This window comes from Pseudorca crassidens, chromosome X (genome assembly GCF_039906515.1).
Source record: "Pseudorca crassidens isolate mPseCra1 chromosome X, mPseCra1.hap1, whole genome shotgun sequence".
In the NCBI taxonomy this organism is placed as follows: Eukaryota; Metazoa; Chordata; class Mammalia; order Artiodactyla; family Delphinidae; genus Pseudorca; species Pseudorca crassidens.
The window spans coordinates 72,497,510-72,518,131 of NC_090317.1; the positions used below are offsets into that span (position 1 = coordinate 72,497,510).

The 20,622-nt window shown below is 41.0% G+C and overlaps 1 pseudogene; it reads right to left on the reverse strand.

Moving 5' to 3' along the window:
* Positions 1-2,510: 2,510 nt before the first annotated feature.
* LOC137216658 (sprouty-related, EVH1 domain-containing protein 2 pseudogene) lies at positions 2,511-6,295 on the reverse strand (annotated as a pseudogene).
* Between the last annotated feature and the right edge of the window lie 14,327 nt (positions 6,296-20,622).

Sequence of the window (20,622 nt, forward strand, 5' to 3'; positions counted from 1 at the left end):
TTTTTGTGTGTGTGGTATGCGGGCCTCTCACTGTTGTGGCCTCTCCCGTTGCGGAGCACAGGCTCTGGACACGCAGGCTCAGCGGCCATGGCTCACGGGCCCAGCCGCTCCGCGGCATGTGGAATCTGCCTGGACTGGGGTACGAACCCGTGTCCCCTGCATCGGCAGGCGGACTCTCAACCACTGCGCCACCAGGGAAGCCCGAGAGTCCTTCTTAAATAAGGTCTGAGATGTGCAGTTCTTTCCATTGTAATTCCCTGTTTTATATATGAGTCTTACTGATGTGGTGGTATGACATCAGAAGATGGGAAGGATTCTATATTCCTATTTCCTGGGCTGTAATCTTTATAAGTGCTTTTTCATTCCACACCCCACCCCTTCTTAGGTGAAACAGGAAAGCTAGAGGGGGCTGGATGGGGTATTTCTATTCCTCCAGATCAGCTAGGCTCTGGTAGAACCCAAGGTGGAATCTAACCATCTGCAATGTTGGTGACTCCAACTTTAGAAATAATGAATACTGGACTTCCCTGGTGGCACAGTGGTTAAGAATCCACCTGCCAATGCAGGGGACATGGATTCGATCCCTGGTCCGGGAAGATCCCACATGGTGTGGAGCAACTAAGCCCACGTGCCACAACTACTGAAGCCCACATGCCTAAAGCCCGTGAGCCACAACTGAGCCCACGTGCCACAACTACTGAAGCCCGTGTGCCTAGAGCCCATCCTCCACAACAAGAGAAGCCACCACAATGAGAAGCCCACACACCACAACGAAAAGTAGCCCCCACTGGCCACAACTAGAGAAAGCCCTCACGCAGCAACGAAGACCCAACGCAGCCAAAAATAAATAAATAAATTTATTTAAAAAACTAATAAAATAAAAATTAAAAAAATAAAATGATAAGTATCTTCTAAAATATTGGATATTAATGCTTAGTGAGCTCTCAGGTTTGTAGTTCCTATGTCTGCCATGTACCTTCACATTTTCTATAGTGAGCCATTCCCCACCCCCCAACCCCTGTCCACGCATTTGCTTAATCTTTTCTGGCTTTCAGAATCAAGTGGCTGAAGGAAGAAAAGCTTAGTAAAGGGACTTAGGTTCCCTTTTTATCTACTGCTTCTTTATTGGCACCATTTCCTACTCCCCAAACAATAATTAAAAAAGCAAAAACTAATTTTCAATAAAAACCCTTTTATATTAACAGTTTTATGGCAGGTCAATGCCATATTGCTTATTCTTGGATTGTGGGGACTGTATCTGTGGGGTTTCCCAAGACAAGGAGCCCCTAGAAAGCTGGAAACATCAACCCAATTATGCACTTAATTCCTTTGTCAAGGTGCTGTAACCAAAGACCACACAGAGATGGTAAACCATAACGGTTATATTTAGTATGAAGGGAAGAACAGGCATATAGAGGGATCACTCCAAGACTGTCACTTCGGGGACTTGCGGCCTTTCCCCAGTTCTCTCTGCCTGCCCAATTAGTATTCCTACAGGAAGTGGGGCTATTGTTAGGGATGACCTTAAGTGAAAGTGCTTAAATGTTTTCTGTGTGAGGTTTGTATGATAATAGTCAATCTTAGTTCTCTCTCTCCTCTCTTGCCTGTCTCTCTGTCCCCCACCACCACTAACAACTTTTACAACTACTGTGATTTATCTAGAAGTGAAATACCAGTCCAGAGAGCTGCAAAGTCAACATGGAAATGAAACCTCAGCAGAGCAATGTCCATTCTGTTACCTCCTGTCCAGGGCACTTTTTGCTACCCAGAGGTAGGCTGAGGCCAAAATTCTTGGTGGGTTTAACTCACCCCAGATAGTCAGAAACCAGATAGACAGGGAAGATAGGAAGGAAGGCTTGGTCCACAGAAACTGAAACGGCTCGACATTATAGTCAACTTAGTGCCGCTTGGCCCCACCTTAAACCCTTCTAATCTCTTCTGTACCTATCCCTGAAACCTTTATGACTCTGGCCTTTGTGTTCTTTTCTAGGTGACCAGGGTGATATTTAAAAGAAGACAGGAAGCTGTAGTAACATGTAAAGCAGATTTGGAATTAGGGAATGTTCTCCTTGGCTCCAGGTTCCAGACTTCAATTTTTTCATTCAACTTAAATTTTATGAGTACTTACTTAGGCCAGGTATTTGGTGAGACTTTGAGATAAGGATTTGGGTAAGATTTAGTCCCTGTCCAGGAAGAGTTCATAATTTGGTGGGGAACACACAAATATGAACAAATAATTGCCATATTATAAAGTGCAAGTACTAGAATAGAGGTGCTGTGGGGGGCGCTGTCCGTAAAAAAATCCTCAGCCAGTCTGGTTTTGGGGCCAGACCCAGTCGACTCCTGCTGGTTTCCGGAGACAATCCGGAAAAAAGAAACTCAGGTGGAGTCTACAAGCTCATAATGCAAAGGCTGCGGAGCTGGGAAGGGGTAGTGGCTTGCCCACCACCTCCAGAGGCAGCGGGAGGGGGGCGGCTCAAGGAGCTCAGCGGGTGCCTTCACCTGTTTGCTCATTGCTCCCGAGGACCATCAGGGTCTCCTTCATTTCCCTCTACGGACACCAGAGCTGTTGGAAGGTAAGCTGAGGCATATTAAAATTTGGGGGAATTTGAGTAAAAACCAATTTGCACTGGGCAGCGCCAAACTGGAGGTGGTTGGGGTCGCTCTAACTATAGGAGGTGGGGGGAGAGACTTTTGTGGAGAAAAGGCAGAAGCAAAGTAAGGAAATTATTGATTGGCTATTACTTAAAGTCTAGTTGGCTGTGTGTGATTGGTTGTCCTTATCGCTGTGATTTTGAAACCTTGAGGCGTTTATAGGCTTAGATTCTGGCCTGCTTACATAGGCCACCATGGCATTAGAGCCACATCAGTCTAATGGCCTCCTTATTTAATTAATTTAACAACATATATATATAAATATTTATACATGTATCTGTATTAAGCTAAACATGAGTTCTTACTAATGTCTCCAATTCATATCTATTACCCTGTGGATCATTTTAGCTTCTTCCCTTTGCTTATCTGTACCCTCTCACTCCAACAGTAAGAAAACTGGCCCCTATAATCCACCATCAGGTACTTAATTGTTTAATTCCAGTATACATGTATAGTGGTTTCAGAATTGCTAGCCTGTACCCTCAGGGGAAACAACTTTATCAACCAGAATAGAGTGCTATGTACAATCTCTTTTGCCTATATTCTTAGACACAACTCATTTACAAAGTTACTTAGGTTTGCACCTTTGCCCCCACCCACTTCAGGAAGGTTCTTTCATACATTTGTAACACAGATTCTTTTTTCATATTCTGCATTCTTACCTTGTATCTCTTGATCTCCTAAATGATTTTTTGTTTTAGTTACATATATTAAGTTTTACTCTTTGTGCTATAAAGTTCTATGGCTTTTGAAAAACGTGTAAAGCATCCACCATTACAGTATCATAGAGAATAGTTTCACTGTCCACAAATATTCCCCTGTGCTTCACCTATTCAACCCTCCTCCTCTTCTCCAAATTCCTGTAAACCAGTGATGTTTTTACTGTCACTATAGTTTTGCCTCTTCTAGAACGTCATATAAATGGAATTATACAGTATGTAGTCTTTTCAGACTGGCTTCTTTCACCTAGAAATATATATTTATGATTCATCCATGTTTTTGCATGGGTTGATAGTCCATTCCCTTTTATCCCTCAATAGTATCCCGTTATTTGGATGTACCACAGTTTGTTTATTTAGTCACTTACTGGGGAACATCTTGGTTGCTTCTAGTAATTATGAATAAAGCTGCTATAAGCATTCACATCCAAAAAAAAAAAAGATCCTCACAGAAGAAATATTTGAGCTGAATATTGAAGGAAAAGGAAAAGTTTACTAAGCAGAATGAGTGAGAACAGCATGAGGAAGGGCAGAGAGGGATGAAAGAACATGGCATGTTTGGGGGCCATCAGAAAGTTTTCCCTAATTGAAATGGTACATTTATGATGACAAAGTTGGAAAGGTAGGATGGGACTAGATCATAAAGATTCATGGAGTGTGGACTTTATCCTTATAGACCAATGTTTTCCAACTTCACTTATTCATATTCTACCTTCACCATTTTAATTTCTTAAATCTAGGCAATAATATCTTTGAAATCATGAGTTTAATATATTTTCTTATGAATATTAAAATAAAAAGTATGCCTATTAAAATAAAAATGTATTCATTTGTCTCCCAACAGTGGTACACTATAACTGTTTAGAAAGATAATTCTGAGAGCGTTATATGAGAGAGAGTGGATGGAGGAGTCAAACAGGGGATTACTTTAAAGGCTATTGAAATACCGAGAGATGATGAAGTTCTGAACTAAAAAAAGCCTTATTGGCAGGGATGGTAAAGAGGGGAAGGACTTTAAAAGAGATTTAGGAACTAGAATAGACAAGATTTATTAATTAGAGGAAGGTAAGGATATTTATGAACTAAAATCTGGATTTGGTGACTAATTAAGTGGAAGGGTGGAAGATTACAGAAAAGGAAAGATCTAGAATTACTTGTAGGTCTCTTGTCTTGGAAGTGAATGATGGTACCAGTTCACCCAAGCAGAGAACAAGAGCAAAATTAGGTTTGAGGGAAAAAAGTTCTCTCGAAAATTTATTTAATTGAAATTTTCTTTTAAGTTACAAATACAGTATGTTCTCACTGTAACAAGTGAAATAAAAAATGCAAGAAGATAAAGTTAAAAATCTCCCCTTTCATATTCCCCTCCCCTCCCCTTGTAACATTGAGGGTACCAATTTGTGCAGCCTTTCACACCTTCTTCATGTGTGTGTATTTATGCACACAGATACGATGATTTTTTATTTTATTTTTTTGTGGTACGCGGGCCTCTCACTGTTGTGGCCTCTCTCGTTGCGGAGCACAGGCTCCAGACGCGCAGGCTCAGGGGCCATGGATCACGGGCCAAGCCGCTCCGCGGCATGTGGGACCTTCCCAGACCGGGGCACGAACCCGTGTCCCCTGCATTGGCAGGACTCCCAACCACTGCGCCACCAGGGAAGCTCGATGATTAATTTTTATAAAGATGAGGTCATATTCTCTCTCCCTCCCTCTCCCCCCTCCCCCACCTCCCTCTTTCTCCGCTTTGCGCTTCCCTCCACAGCACCTGCACATCACTCCGCAGTGGTAGCAGGCCCGAAGGGGTAGGTAACAGCAAGAACAGGGGGCCAAGAAACACAAGTCAGTAAGAGCCATCCACGGGAGGCAAAACTCGTAGCTCGTATTGCACAGGCACAGGTCTGTATAGTCTCCCTAGGGTCCGACATACAGTGATAGAGCATGCTGTCCTCACCACATACAGCTCACCGCTTGAAGCAAAGTTCTCACGGAGTCAGGCGCGTCCTGACAGTGGCCCCTCCGGTTTTCCTCATGGTTGAAAGCGTCCTGGCAGTACGCGCACCGCCCACTCGGAGCGCTCCCTGTCCTCCTTCCACCACTGGGACTTGCCCCGGAATGGCTGTGTCTTGATCATGCTGGCCCCGCGCTGATGCCAAAGTCTGAGGAGTCCTCATGGGGGTAATTGTAGTCGTGCTTAAGGACCTTGTCCTTGGCGAAGCGCAGGTACGAGCCCGCGTCTTCCAAGGGGTTCAGGTATTTGTCCCTCGCCGGCGCCGGTAATCCTCGTAGTGTGCGTCATCCAGGTCTTCTCCCTGGGTTGATGTGCACGATCTCCTAGTCGTCCAGGAAGCTCACCTGGCAGTAGGGCCTTGCCATCAACTGTTCCAGGTGATAATGGTCTGTGGGGTATGTGTCGTGGAGGTGACCCAGGGTATAAATCCTCTGGTGCTCACAGGATGTGAGGGAGGAGATTGTCCGAATAAGTTGTTCCTTCTTCTGAGACGGATTATTGATAGAAGAACTGTCTGTAGCTGTTGTAAAAACGTCATCGCAAAGCTCACCTTCACTACGGATGGTGGAAGATGATGTTGAGCTTTCTATAAGGTCTTCGATTGCTTTCCTCACTCAAGGCTTCAGACAGTAAGTCAAAACTTACTATTGTTTGACCTTCCAATGATGAAAGGTTGGGTTGGCTTTGGTGTAGGCCAATTCGTTTCTTAAATAGCGTTCCAATACCACCAGTCTGTCTTTCTGTCGTTCACCATGGATGAGAAAGCCGATTTGTCATCCGGGTGCGTGACCTTACCGATCCCACCTTCCTTCCTGTGGAAACCATCCCACCCGCTGGAGTCATCTGAGGTCATAACCACAGCTTTGACGCACACAATATAGCTGTCCTCACCTGCGTGTGTTTCTTTGGTCATTTTCCTGGCCACCTACATACCTGTCCTGTGGCGGTGGGCAGCCTTCATTTTGCTGTCCGCTCCCCCTCTGCTTTATTCACATCTTGGAGATTGCCTGATTTGGTTGGGGGTGGGGTGGCTAGAGCAAGGCGACTGAAGCGCCTGGGCAGGGGTGCATAGGCAAGGTGGCGGGGGCGGGGACTGAGCACCGTGGGGCCAGGGGGTGGAGGCCGGCAGGGGCTCTGGGGACTTGGGAGCGGGTAGAGGGGAGAAGGGAGCGATTTGGGTGGAAAAACAAGTGTGCCGCTGAGAGCCGGGGAGTGCTGAGAGAAGGAGAGGGCCAGCTGCCGGAGGGGGTTCAGTCCCAGGTTGCCCCCTTCCCCACCCAGGCCAGACCAATCACGGTTTTGGAGGAGCTGTGCCTGCGAGGCGCTGCAGGGTACCCCACTGAGCTACATCTCTCTACTCCACCGATATACTCTATATGGGATTCTTACCATCGTCAAGAGGAGGAGCTTCCCTTTTCTTTTTTTTTTTTTAACATCTTTACTGGAGTATAATTGCTTTACATTGCTGTGTTAGCTGCTGCTGTATAACAAAGTGAGTCAGCTATACATATACATATATCCCCATATCCCCTCCCTCTTGTGTCTCCCTTCCACCCTCCCTATCCCACCCCTCTAGGTGGTCACAGAGCACCGAGCTGATCTCCCTGTGCTATGCGGCTGCTTCCCACTAGCTATCTATTTTACATTTGGTAGTACTTTTAAGTCCATGCCACTCTTTCACTTTGTCCCAGCTTACCCTTCCCCCGCCCCTCAAGTCCATTCTCTACATCTGCGTCTTTATTCTTGTCCTGCCCCTAAGGTTCTTCAGAAAACCTTTTTTTTTTTTTTTGGTCCATATATATATGTTAGCATACGGTATTTTTTTTTCTCTTTCTGACTTCACTCTGTATGACAGACTCTAGGTCCATCCACCTCATGACAAATAACTCAATTTCGTTTCTTTTTATGGCTGAGTAATATTCCATTGTATATATATGTGCCACATCTTCTTTATCCATTCATCTGTTGATGGACACTTAGGTTGCTTCCATATCCCGGCTATAGTAAATAGAGCTGCAATGAACATTTTGGTACATGACTCTTTTTGAATTATGGTTTTCTCAGGGTATATGCCCAGTAGTGGGATTGCTGGGTCGTATGGTAGTTCTATTTTCAGTTTTTTAAGGGACCTCCATACTGTTCTCCATAGTGGTTGTATTAATTTACATTCCCACCAACAGTGCAAGAGGCATTCCTTTTCTCCAAACCCTCTCCAGCATTTATTGTTTGTAGATTTTTTGATGATGGCCATTCTGACTGGTGTGAGGTGATACCTCATTGTAGTTTTGATTTGCATTTCTCTAATGATTAGGGATGTTGAGCATCCTTTCATGTGTTTGTTGGCAATCTGTATATCTTCTTTGGAGAAATGTCTATTTAGGTCTTCTGCCCATTTTTGGATTGGGTTGTTTATTTTTTTGATATTGAGCTGCATGAGCTACTTGTATATTTTAGAGATTAATCCTTTGTCAGTTGCTTCATTTGCAAATATTTTCTCCCATTCTGAGGGTTGTCTTTTTGCTTTGTTTATTGCCAAAGCAATCTTGAGAAAGAAAAATAGAGCTGGAGGAATCAGGCTCCCTGACTTCTGACTATACTACAAATCTACAGTAATCAAGACAGTATGGTACTGGCACAAAAACAGAAATATAGACCAATGGAACAGGATAGAAAACCCAGAGATAAACCCACGCACATGTGGTCACCTTATCTTTGACAAAGGAGGCAAGAATATACAATGGAGAAAAGACAGCCTCTTCAATAAGTGGTGCTGGGAAAACTGGACAGCTACATGTAAAAGAATGAAATTAGAACACTCCCTAACACCATACACAAAAGTGAACTTAAAATGTATTAGAGGTCTAAATGTAAGGCCAGACACTATAAAACTCTTAGAGGAAAACATAGGCAGAACACTCTGACATAAATCACAGCAAGATCCTTTTTGACCCATCTCCTAGAGAAATAGAAATAAAAATAAAAATAAACAAATGGGACCTAATGAAACCCTTTTCTTATAAAGATAGAAGTCATATTATATTAGGGTCCACCCTGATGAGTTCAACTTTACTTGACTACATCTGCAAAGACACTTGCTATAGACTGAATCTTCCTGTTCCCCCAAAATTCATATGTTGAAATCTGATTTCTAATGTGATGGTATTTGGAGGTGGGGGGCCTTGGGGGTGAATAAATTATGAGGGTAGAGTCCTCATGAATAAGAATTAGTGCTCTTTCAAAAGAGACCCCAGAGAGCTCCCTTTGCCCTTTCTGCCATGTGAGAATACAAGTCAGCAGTCTGCAACCAGGAAGAGAGCTCTCCCCAGAATTCAACCATGCTGGCACCCTGATCTCAAACTTCCAGCCACTAGAACTGTGAGAAATAAATTTCTGTTATTTATAAGCTACCCACTCGGTAGTACTTTGTTATAGAAGCCTGAACTAAGACAGCCGTATTTCCAAATAAGGCCACATTCACAGGTACGGGTGTTAGGACTTCAATATATCTTTTTATGGGATACAATTCAACCTATAATAGTAATTATTGATATGTTAAGGCTTGAGTCTGCCATTTTATTATTTCTTTTCTGTTTGTTTCCTCTGTTTCCTGTTCTTCTTTCTCTTTTTTTGCTTTCCTGTGCTTCCTTGAACATTTTTAAGGATTCTATCTTGATTTATTTATAGTATTTTTGGGCACACTGCTTTATATAGTTTTCTTAGTTGTTACTCTAGGAATTGTAATATAAATATGTAACTTATAACAGTCTATTGATATTGGTATTTTACTACTTCAAGTGCAGTAGAGAGACCTTACTTTCATTTAGATCCCTTTACTGTATCCACTTTAAAAATGTATAATTGTCTTAAGTATTTCCTCTACATATACTGAGACACCACATCAGACGGTGTCATAATTTTAGCTTTAACCATCAAACATGGTTTCTTAAGAGGATAGTATACCCTTATTTTTGCCCATTCTGATGTTCTTTCCTTTCTAAAGTTCCAGGCCTCCTTCTTTTATCATTTCCTTTCTGTTTAGAGAACTTCCTTTAGCTGTTCTTTAAGGGCAGGTTTGTTAGCAACAAATTCTCTCAGTTTTCCTTTGTATCAGGGATAGTTTTACCAGACATAGAATTTGTGGTTGACAGGGTTTTTTTTGAATAATTATTTTTTAGAACAGTTTTAGGTTTACAGAAAAATTGAGAAGATAGTACAGAGAGCTTCCATATACCCCACATTCAATTTCGCCTATTGTTAATATCTTATATTAGTACGTTAGTATGGTACATTTATTACAATTAATGAAGCAATATTGATACCTTATTATTAAAGTTTATACTTTATCCAAATTTCCTTTGTTTCAACCTAATGTCCTTTATCTGTTTCAGAACCATCCAGGATACCACATTACATTTAGTCATCATGTCTTCTTAGGCTCCTCTTGGCTGTGACAGTTTCTCAGATTTGTACTGCTTTTGATGACCTTGATAGTTTTGAGGATCACTGGAAAGCTGTTTTATAGAATATCCTCTGCTGGAATTTGTCTGATGCATAACAAAACTGGAGTTATGGGTTTTGTGGAGGAAGACCACAGAGGTGAAGTACCATTTTCATTGCATCATATCAAGGGTACATATTATCAGAATGACTTATCACTTTAGATATTCACCTTGAGCACCTGGCTGAGTTGGTGTTTGTCAGGTTTCTCCACAGTAAAGTTACTCTTCTATCGCCCTTCCCATATTGTACTCTTGGAAGTCACTGTGTGCACCCAAACTTGAGTAGAGTTTTGCTCTACCTCCTTGAGAGCAAACTATCTACATAAATTATTTAGAATTTTGATTGGGAGATTTGTCTCTTTCCCCCCATATATGTATGTATGTGTGTATGAATAAATGTATGTTTGTATGTATGTATTTATCCATCCAATCAGTCAATCATTATATCAGTATAGACTTATGGGTATTTATTTTATACTTTGGATTATAATCCAATACTACTTTTTTTTTTTTTTTTTTTTTTTTTTTGCGGTACGCGGGCCTCTCACTGTTGTAGCCTCTCCCGTTGCGGAGCACAGGCTCCAGACGCGCAGACTCAGCAGCCATGGCTCACGGGCCCAGCCGCTTCGCGGCATGTGGGATCTTCCCGGACCGGGGCACGAACCCATGTCCCCTGCATCGGCAGGCGGACTGTCAACCACTGCGCCACCAGGGAAGCCCCAATACTACTTTTTTGTGTTGCTCAAATTGTTCTAGCTTTTGCCATTGGGAGCTCTTTTAGTTGGCTCCTGTGTCCCTTTGACATACCCCTATCATTGTGGTTATTTTTCCTTTTGAGCACTTTCTTACTTTCTGGCTCTACAAGGTGTTCTAGGCTCATCTTATGTGTTTCCTGCCCTAATCTGACAGTTCTGCTCTTTCTGTGCTTGAAAAATTTTGTGCCACTATCTTCTGGCCTGCTTGGTTTCAGGTGAGGAATCTGTTATCATTCAAATTGATGTCCACTTATAAGTAGTGCATCTTTTTTCTTTGGCTGACTTCAGGATTTTTTCTGTTTTTCATTTTCAGAAGTTCAATTATGATGTGTCTTAGCATGGATTTCTTTGTAATTCATCCTTTCTAATAGCCGCATACTATTCTATATGTGGAGATATCACAATTGAAATGTATGCTACAGACATATAATCACTAATACAAAAATATACATATAAAGAATATTTATTGCAGCATTATTGTTAGTGGCAAAAATTGGGAATAGACTGTAAGATCAAAGAGAGTGTGTTATTAATTGGGGGGATGTCCTCAGTGCTGTGGGCTGAGGGAATCATATTCCTCAGTTTATAACATATTGTCATCGTTGGCCCATGCAAGATTCCTCCCTTGTTTGTATGTTTTCTTTTAGCCCCATTCTCCACTCCCACCCCTCTTCACCCCTCAGGCAACCATTCCTTAATGTATATCCTTTTGTTTGAATATATTCTTATAAAATGCAATTTGTTAGTTTATGTGTATATTATTTTAATTTACATAAATCATATTGTGTTAGACATTCCAATGTTTTTTTTTCACTCTGCACACTGTTGTAGAAGCCACTCCAATCAGATGCTTGGGATGAACACAAACACACTACTGTATAGAAGATATATAACCAGCAAGGACCTACTGTATAGCACAGGGAACTGTACTCAATATTCTGTGATAACCTATATGAGAAAAGAATCTAAAAAAGAATGAATATATGTATATGTATAACTGAATCACTTTGCCATACACTTGAAACTGACACAACATTGTAAATCAGCTATACTCCAATAAAATAAAAAACAAAGAAAGAAAAAAAAGCATCTAAGGCATTCCCTCTAACTGCCGTATAGTACTCCAAGGTATATGTCTACCATATTTTCCCTATCAGCTTCTCCAGTGATGGACAAGCAGATTACCTCCACCTTCCTGTTAACACAAACAACAATGTGATGAGCATACTCATACATGCACCCTATGGACCTGTGTGGCGATTTCTTTGGTATATAAGGGATATATATATACATGTATTTCATATTTTAATAGATATTGCCAGATTACTTTCCTGAAAGGTTACAGTAAGTCTTACTTCTACCAGAGGTGTATGAGAGTCCCTATTATCCCTAATCTTTGACAACATTGGATGTTATCATTCTTGTGAATTTTTGCCAGCCTTGGTGAGAAACATTGCATTTATTGCTTTAATTTGCATTTTCCTGATTACTAGGTGAGATTGGGCATCTTCTCATATGTTTTTGGCAACTTGAATTTCTTCTGTAAATTGCCTTGTTTAGAATTGAATTCTGAATGTGTTCAGTTTGTCATCTAGGAGCATCTAGATGACCTGTCTAGTAGGCAACTCAGAATATGAGTTTGTAGTTCCAAAGAGAATTAGAGTTGGGAGATAGCAAATTGAGAGTTGACAGTTTATAGATGAGAGCCAAAATCATCTAAATGGGATCTAAATGATAGGATCATCCTTGAAAACAGTGTAAAGTGAGGAAAGAGCTGAACAGAACCCCTGCAAATACATTTAAGCAGCAGATAGAGTCAGGAAGAATGCGAGAAGGAAAAGTTACAGAGGAGGGAGAGAAGCAGGAGAGAGTGATGCCAGGGAAACCAAGGGAGGAGAGATCATCAAAGAAAAGGATGTGATCAGCCATGTCCAAGGCTACAGAGAGGCCCAGTGAGATTAGGACTGAAAAGTATCTGTTAGATTTGCAATTAGGGCATTATTTGTCACTTTAGTGAATGTAGTTCCAATAATATGGTGAGGTCAGAAACCAGATTGCAGGGGTTGAGAAGAGACTCAGAGGTAAGGAAGTAGATATAGTGAGAAATAGATGATCCTTTAAAGAAGTTCAGACCTAAAGGGAGGGAGAGAAGGTAGCAGTTAAAGGGATTATAAGGTTTGGGGAGGGCTTCATTTGTTTTAAGAGAAGAGACTTGATCATTTGTACAGGCTGAGAGAAGGAGAGGTTAGAGGCAAGAGGAAGAGAGATTTTCTAAAATGTCTGAAGTGGAATTCCTGATTTCCCTTCCAAAGTTGCTTCCCAAAACTTTCCAATCTCAGTAAATGGCACCACTATCACTTAGTTTCTCAACCCCCAAACCTGGATATGATGCTTGGGTCCTCCCTTTCATCCCTTTCTCTCATTCCATTTCATGAACAAATGGGAATGCTGGGAGAGCACCTAAATTTTCTAATATTCCAATAACCTTACCTGGCTCATTGAAGCCCTCCCAGAGCAGGATGTAGGAGCCACGCAGGTCAGGGTCAGAAAGAGGGTGAGCTTGCTTTTTATTTCCTGACCACGTTCAAGGGTAATAGTCAATTTTGAGAACAGAGCAGATGCTAGCCTCTTTAGATATTAAGAACAATACTTTCGCTTCAGTGCTGTGTTTAGAATTCATGGTGAGAAGCATCAGCAAAATAGCACAAACTTGTGATGTAACTCCTCTTCATAATAGGTATTAATTCTGCTCTTCCTTCTAGTTCTCTGGCAAGGAAGAGAGAGGATTCGGCTCCTGTCTAATAATGAAAGAGAAGGACATGGGTAGGGGCTGAGTGTGAAGGAAATTAGCCTATGTTTGAAAATCTACTCTGGGCCTTAGAACTCACTAGACTTAAATCCTTAACAGCAAGGACTGTGTCTGTACCCTCAACACCCGGCACATAGTGTCGATGCTCAATAAGTGTTTGAACCTAAAGAGCTAAATTACCTCATTTAATCCCCGCAATAACCCTATGAGGTAAATAATTTTACCCACATTGTATAGATTTGGATACAAAGGCTTAGAGAATGTAGTAGCCTGCTCATTATGGGAATGTGCATGTATAAAATGTGGTGCAGTGCAAACGCAGGTCTGTGGTTTGGGGTAAGGGGGTGAGGCTGTGGCAAAGAGGGTAGCTCTTTCTGGGCACTGACCTGTTTTAGAGCAGGGTTTCTCAGCCTTGAAATTTGATACTTGCAGCTGGGTAATTTTTTGTTGTGGGGGGCTGTCCTATGCATATAAGATGTTCACTAGGATCTCTGGCCTCTACCCACTAGGTGTCAGTAGCACACCCTCCCACCCCACCACATGGTGCCAGTCAAAAATGTCTCCAGACATTGTGGACAGTTAAAATCACCCCTGGATGAGAATCATTGCTTTAGAGGCTCACAGAACAGGGCTGGTGCTGCCCAGGAGCCTCTTTATACTCAAAGAGAGGGACTCTTCCCCAGTCTTTTCTCCCTACAAAGTCAGTGGTAGAGAAGCTGAAATGAATACAAGTTGACGTTGGCCAGTTCTAAGTCATAGACCTTTTCTGTGCCCTTTATTCTCCTTCCTCTCTTGTATATTTCTGTTTTTCCCTTCCTTGGGTCCCCCAACCCCGCCCCAGCCCTTTCTCCCATTTAGGCTAAAGTTATGCTTTGTATGAGAACCGCACCCCATGGGCACTAGAGTAGCAGTCACTCAGGGTGTTTTTGAACTTTCTGGTAAAATCCAGGCCCTTTCTGCTAACAAACTTTACTCCAGTCCCTGAGGCTGGTTGGCTCTCTCCCCCATGGTCTCCTTTGTCACATGGAGATACCAGTCATATTTGTGAGATTCCATCCATTATTAACAAAATGGTGGAGTCAGATCTATCCGAATCCAAGGCCCCGTGTTCTTACCTTTACCCCTGTGGTTTTCAAACTTTAGCATGGGTCAGAATTACTTGGAGGTCAAGTTGCCAGATGTTGAAAAAATAATAAAAACCAACCAAACAAAAACAAGACGCCCATTAAATTTTAATTTGAATATAATTATGTACCAAATATTGCAAATATTTATAGGAAAAAAATATTTGTTGTTTATCTGAAATTCAAAATTAACTGGGCCATTTTGTATTTTATCTGGTAACCTTGTCTAGAAGGCTTATTAAAACACAGCTTCGGCTTCCTTGGTGGAGTAGTGGTTAAGAATCTGCCTGCCAATGCAGAGGACACGGGTTCGAGCCCTGGTCTGGGAAAATCCCACATGCTGCAGAGCAACTAAGCCCGTGCGCCACAACTACCAAGCCTGTGCTCTAGAGCCCGCGAGCCACAACTGCTGAATCTGCGTGCCACAGCTACTGAAGCCCGTGAGCCTAGAGCCCGTGCTCAGCAACAAGAGAAGCCACTGCAATGAGAAGCCTGCGCACGCAACAAAGAGTAGTCCCCACTCACCGCAACAAAGAGTAGCCCCCGCTCACCGCAACTAGAGAAAGCCTATGTGCAGCAACGAAGACCCAACACAGCCAAAAATAAATAAATAAATTTAATAAATTAAAAAAAAAACACAGCTTGCTGGGCCTCACTTCCCAGAGATTTTGAATCTGTAGGCCTGGATGGGGCCTGAGAATTTACGCATGCTGGTCTAGAGACCACTTTTGAGATCCATGGCACATAGGTTAAATGGTGAAAGATAAGAATGTTTCTGTGAAGCTTTTCCCTTTGATCCTCACATCCCACCAAAGCAGAAGGGAAGAAATGGCTAAAACTTAAAGCAGGGTTCTACTTTTTTTTTTTAACTACTGAACCACCTGATCAGAAATCCATTTGTGAGGGTATATGAATTTTTATTGATAACAATAGTCTGCTAGCTATTCAAAACTATGAATTTTGAACAATAATACAACAACATTCTAAAAGTGAGATTAGGAAACTTTATTCATACCATTTACCAAAGCTAAGTGTTAGTCATTGCTCAATTTTGGTTACGTCAATGAGAATGCTTCATTTTATAAACTGATTCCTGAGAACTATGTGATTATCACAGTCTTTAAATTATTTTTCTTTAATCACTGCTTTCACTAATCACAGAAGTAATGTGTGCTCATTAAATTTTAAACAGACAACCTAGAAAGTTGTGACTTTGAAAGAAAAATTCTCTATAATCCTAGTCCCAAGAGATAAGCTCTGTTAACTATTTGCTGTACATTTATAGGGGCCCTTTGCATAGTGCTGATATGTATGATTTTATTTATTTTTTAAACAAAAATTAAATCATTATGAACTCATGGATTTGAATATGTTTGATATCTCGGACTCACCTTGCACATTTCCTGCCCCAAACCTGGAATCAGCCACTTCTCCAAAAAGCCCTGGTTTCTTTTCAGTGGGAAATGGTATTTCAAGGCCACAGTCTAGATACTAGTGGTGCTCATAGGTGCAGGGCTGGTCACTATTTCTAAGCCTTTTAAGAAAAAATGCCTCATGAGTTCACACAGATATTTTAATTCAAAGTCAGGCCTACGGGATTTTAGTTAACTCCTGTGTTTTATTTGAATCTCCTTTCTTTCAAACTTGAGAATCTCGGTTCCCAAAGATACAGGGAATAATAGAATATCACATAATTACTCATTTGCTTTGTCCCACTGACATACACAACTGTCTCAGAATAACAATATTAATACTACCACCACCAGTATGATTACAAAAACAATTAAACATTTCTTTTGCATGTCATCTCTCCATTTACCCCCCTTCTGTAGCAATTATATTCTATGCTCTTACGTAGAACGTTCATTGAATCTTAGTGTGTGTGTGTGTTTATTATATTTATTTAATGCTCACTACCAGTCCTTATGTCAGTGTCTTTCTAGTTATTTTGGTTTTCTGAAGTTTATTCTCTAGTAGATTCCTCAGATAGGGTTCACAAGACCAATCTTTCCTGAGTGATTACATGTTGATAATATTTGTAGGCTCTAATCTAGAAAGTCAGTGTATTAGTTAGCTAGGGCTGCCGTAACAAAATATCACAGACTGGGTGAATTAAACAACAGAAATTTATTTTCTCACTGTTCTGAAGGCTAGAAGTCCAAAACCTAGGTGTTGGCAGGTTTGATTCCTTCTCAGGCCTTTCTCCTTGGCTTGCAGATGGCCAACTTCTCAATGTGTCCTTGCATAATCTTTGCTATGTGCATATACATTCCTGGTATCTCTCTTTGTGTCCAAATTTCCTCTTATGAGGACAGTGGGATTGAATTACGGCCCACTCTGATGGCCCCATTTTAACTTAATCACCTTGAAAAGCCCTGCCTCCAATTATAGTTAACATTCTGAGATACTGGGCTTCAACATAAGAACACTGGCGGGGGGGGGGGACACAGTTCAGCTCACACCAGTCAGTTTAGCTGGATATGAACTCTTTACCTCACATTTTCTTTCCTTGTATATCTTGAATATGTAAATTAATTTTCTTCTGGCATAAACCATTTCTGTCAATACATCTGATGACTGGCTGATTTTCTTTCCCTTGTTCTCTTTACTTGGGTACATAAGATTTTTTTCCTTAAAGTCCAGTAATTTTACTACAATATGATCATTTTGGGTTAATCTTCTCAGTTACACAAATTCCCCCCCTTTTTTTTTGCGGTACGCGGGCCTCTCACTAGGCTCACAGGCCTAGCCGCTCCACGGCATGTGGCATCTTCCCAGACCGGGGCACGAACCCGTGTACCCTGCATCGGCAGGTGGACTCTCAACCACTGCGCCACCAGGGAAGCCCCATAAATTCCCTTCTTAAATGTTGTTTCAAGTGTGTCAAAAGTTATTTCAAGAAAACTTTCCTATGGTCTTTATTATTCATTCTTTTTCCCTTGCTTTGGTTTTCTTTATGTATGTTGGATTTTCTTTATCTTCTGAATTTGTCACTTTTCCTCAAATTTTCTATCTCTCTTTTCTTTTTAGTTTTAAATTTTTTCCTTCTTTTCATTTTCTTTTTCCTTAAGGCATTGTGTGTTGCGTTTATTCACTCTTGTGCTCCTTCTAGTTTCGAATTCATTTCTGATTTTTTCTTTTATTTCCAATTCTTTCCTTATTTCTATCATCTAACTTTTGAGTTTTTCTAATTCTGCATTATGTTGTTCTTTCACATCTCGTATCATTTTCTTAATGTCTTTTTACTTGTTTTAAAATAGTAGGTTATAGTTTTCATATTTTGTTATTTATCTGCCATGTTTTTGTTGTCAAGGGATGTTATAAGCCTTATTTTTTCCATTATAATAAATATAACCTTGATCCTTTTCTGCTCATTTTTACATGAAAAGTTTTTTTTTTAAATTTTACAAGAAGGTTGGATTTAGAGTAGATTTTTAAATTTCATGGCTTTTGAGCTCCCTCTTCTGTTGCTTTTGTGTAATATGAAAACAAATGATATCATGGTGCTGCTCCCCTCTCCTATTTTCATCTGGACCTTCTGTTGCTGCACTGCCTAGTTTGGATTCTACTCCCAGAAGTTTCTCCTCAGTGTGGGCTTTATCCTAGGATAGAGCTTTAGCTGGTTAGTTTTGAGAGTTCATGGGGCTCACACTACTCCAGGCCCAGATTGTTCCAGCCTCTTTGGGTCTTACCACTGCCCTGCTATAATCATGTGCAAAATCTCTCCCAGTTTTAGCTGCTGTCCTTAAATTGTCCCTCTGAGCTTTCCACTTAGTAACTTTGGCTATTTAGGGATTCTCTGGTCTTTTAGATGCCCCATTGCTTCCCTCTGCTTCCTTTTGCTGAAACCCACATATGTCTTATAGGTGCTGGTAATTTGTCCCCTTTCCTCATATTTTGAGGTTCATGGGGGTATCTTGTTACCTAGTTTTGTTGCAGATATTGTCCATAGGTTTTGGGTTTGGCTATCCTATTTTTTTTTTTTTTTTTTTTTTGTGGTACGCGGGCCTCTCACTGTTGTGGCCTCCTGTTGCGGAGCACAGGCTCCGGACACGCAGGCTCAGCGGCCATGGCTCACAGGCCTAGCCGCTCCGTGGCATGTGGGATCTTCCCGGACCAGGGCAGGAACCCGTGTCCCCTGCATCAGCAGGCGGACTCTCAACCACTGTGCCACCAGGGAAGTCCCTATTTTTTCTTTTCCACCTTCCAAGAATCACCCTGTCCCTTGTTTTTTTTCTTTTTTAAAAAAAATTTATTTGTTTTTGGCTGCTTTGGGTCATCGTTGCTGTGCTCAGGCTTTCTCTAGTTGCGGAGCAAGCAGGGGCTACTCTTTGTTGCAGTGTGTGGGCTTCTCATTGTGGTGGCTGCTCTTTGTTGCAGAGCACAGGCTCTAGGCATGTGGGCTGCAGTAGTTGTGACACGTGGGCTCAGTAGTTGTGGCTCGCGGACTCTAGAGCGCAGGCTTGGTAGTTGTGGCGCACGGGCTTAGTTGCTCTGCAGCATGTGGGATCTTCCTGGACCTGGTCTCAAACCCGTGTCCCCTGCATAGGCAGGTGGATTCTTAACCACTGTGCCACCAGAGAAGTCCCTCCATTAAGTTTTAATTGCAATTATTATATCTCTCATTTTTACAAGTTTTTAATCAACTTTCTGAAATATTATTTACATAAAATAAAATATAATACAGTGTACCTATTCTACACATATAGTTTGATGAGTTTTGGCAAATAAATACACCTGTGTAACTACCACCACTGTCAAGAGAAAACATTTTTATCATCCCAGAAAGTTCCCTTGTGCTCCTTCCCAGTCAATCCTTCTCACTCATGGCACCAGACAACCATTTATTTGCTTCCTGTTACTATAGATTTGCCTTTTCCAGAATGGCATATAAATGGAATCAACAGTATGTATACTTTTTTGTGTCTGGATTCTTTTGCTCAGTGTAATGTTTTTGAGATTCGTTCATGTTGTTGCCTGTATCAATAGTTTGTTCCTTTTTAATGCTAAGTATATTCCTTTGTATGGATATGCCACTGTTTATTCATTTATTCTCCTGTTGGTGGATTGGTAATGTTTGACTTTTATTAATAAAGCTGCTATGAGTGTTCTTATACATGTCTTCTGATGGATATATACATTAATTTCTGTTGAATGTTTACCTAAGAAGTAGAATTGCTGAGTTGTAAAGTAAATGCATGTTTAGCTTTATTAGATACTACCAAATAGTTTTCCAAAGTGATTATACCAATTTACACTGCCATTAGTAATTATCAGTAATTATCACTCCACATTCTTGTCAAAATTGGTATTTTCAATATTAAAAAAATAGGCTTTCTGGTGAGAGAGGTGTGTTTTACTCATTTCTGAGAGTGAGCTGCTCATTTTCCTCAGGAAATTATTTGTGGGAGTTTTTCGAGGAGTAGGGTAAAAGAGCATTCTTTCAGAAAGCTAGAATCCAGGGGTACAGGAAGAAGGCTTTTTTTAGACTCCCCACCTTGGAGGGACCTAGGAGTCCACAAATGTTTTAGCTGAAGGTCACCAGGTTTTGCAAATGCTCCCAGGGCAAAACAGCTTCAGTGCATCACATGTCTATATGGTTCCCTTTTATCTTATTAATTCTTTTTATCTTACCAGTTCTTTGATGCTTTTAATAAGGTGCTTTATGTTTTATCCAGTGTCTTAAGTGGTTTTCTGTCGGAGGTTTTGTTCAGATACCTAGTCCACCATATAACCAGGAATGCTTCATATTTCTGTTATTATTCTCCTGTATAGTTTTGTTTGTTTTTCCTGGATTTTCTAATTGCTTTTTATATTTTCTTCTTGAGGAAAGAGATCACTTTTTCTAATCATTAATATTTTCTAGCTTCTTAATTTATCCATCACTTGGAATCAATTTCATTCTTCTTGAAGACATTCTTTCTGTAGCACTCTGGTTTCTTATTCTAAATTGGACTGATTGCTTTCCAGGCCTACTTCCCAGTTGTCATCCTAGAGGGTTTTTGTCACTGGATTCATGAGTTAAGTCTCCTATTTCTTGTTTCCCATGTCTT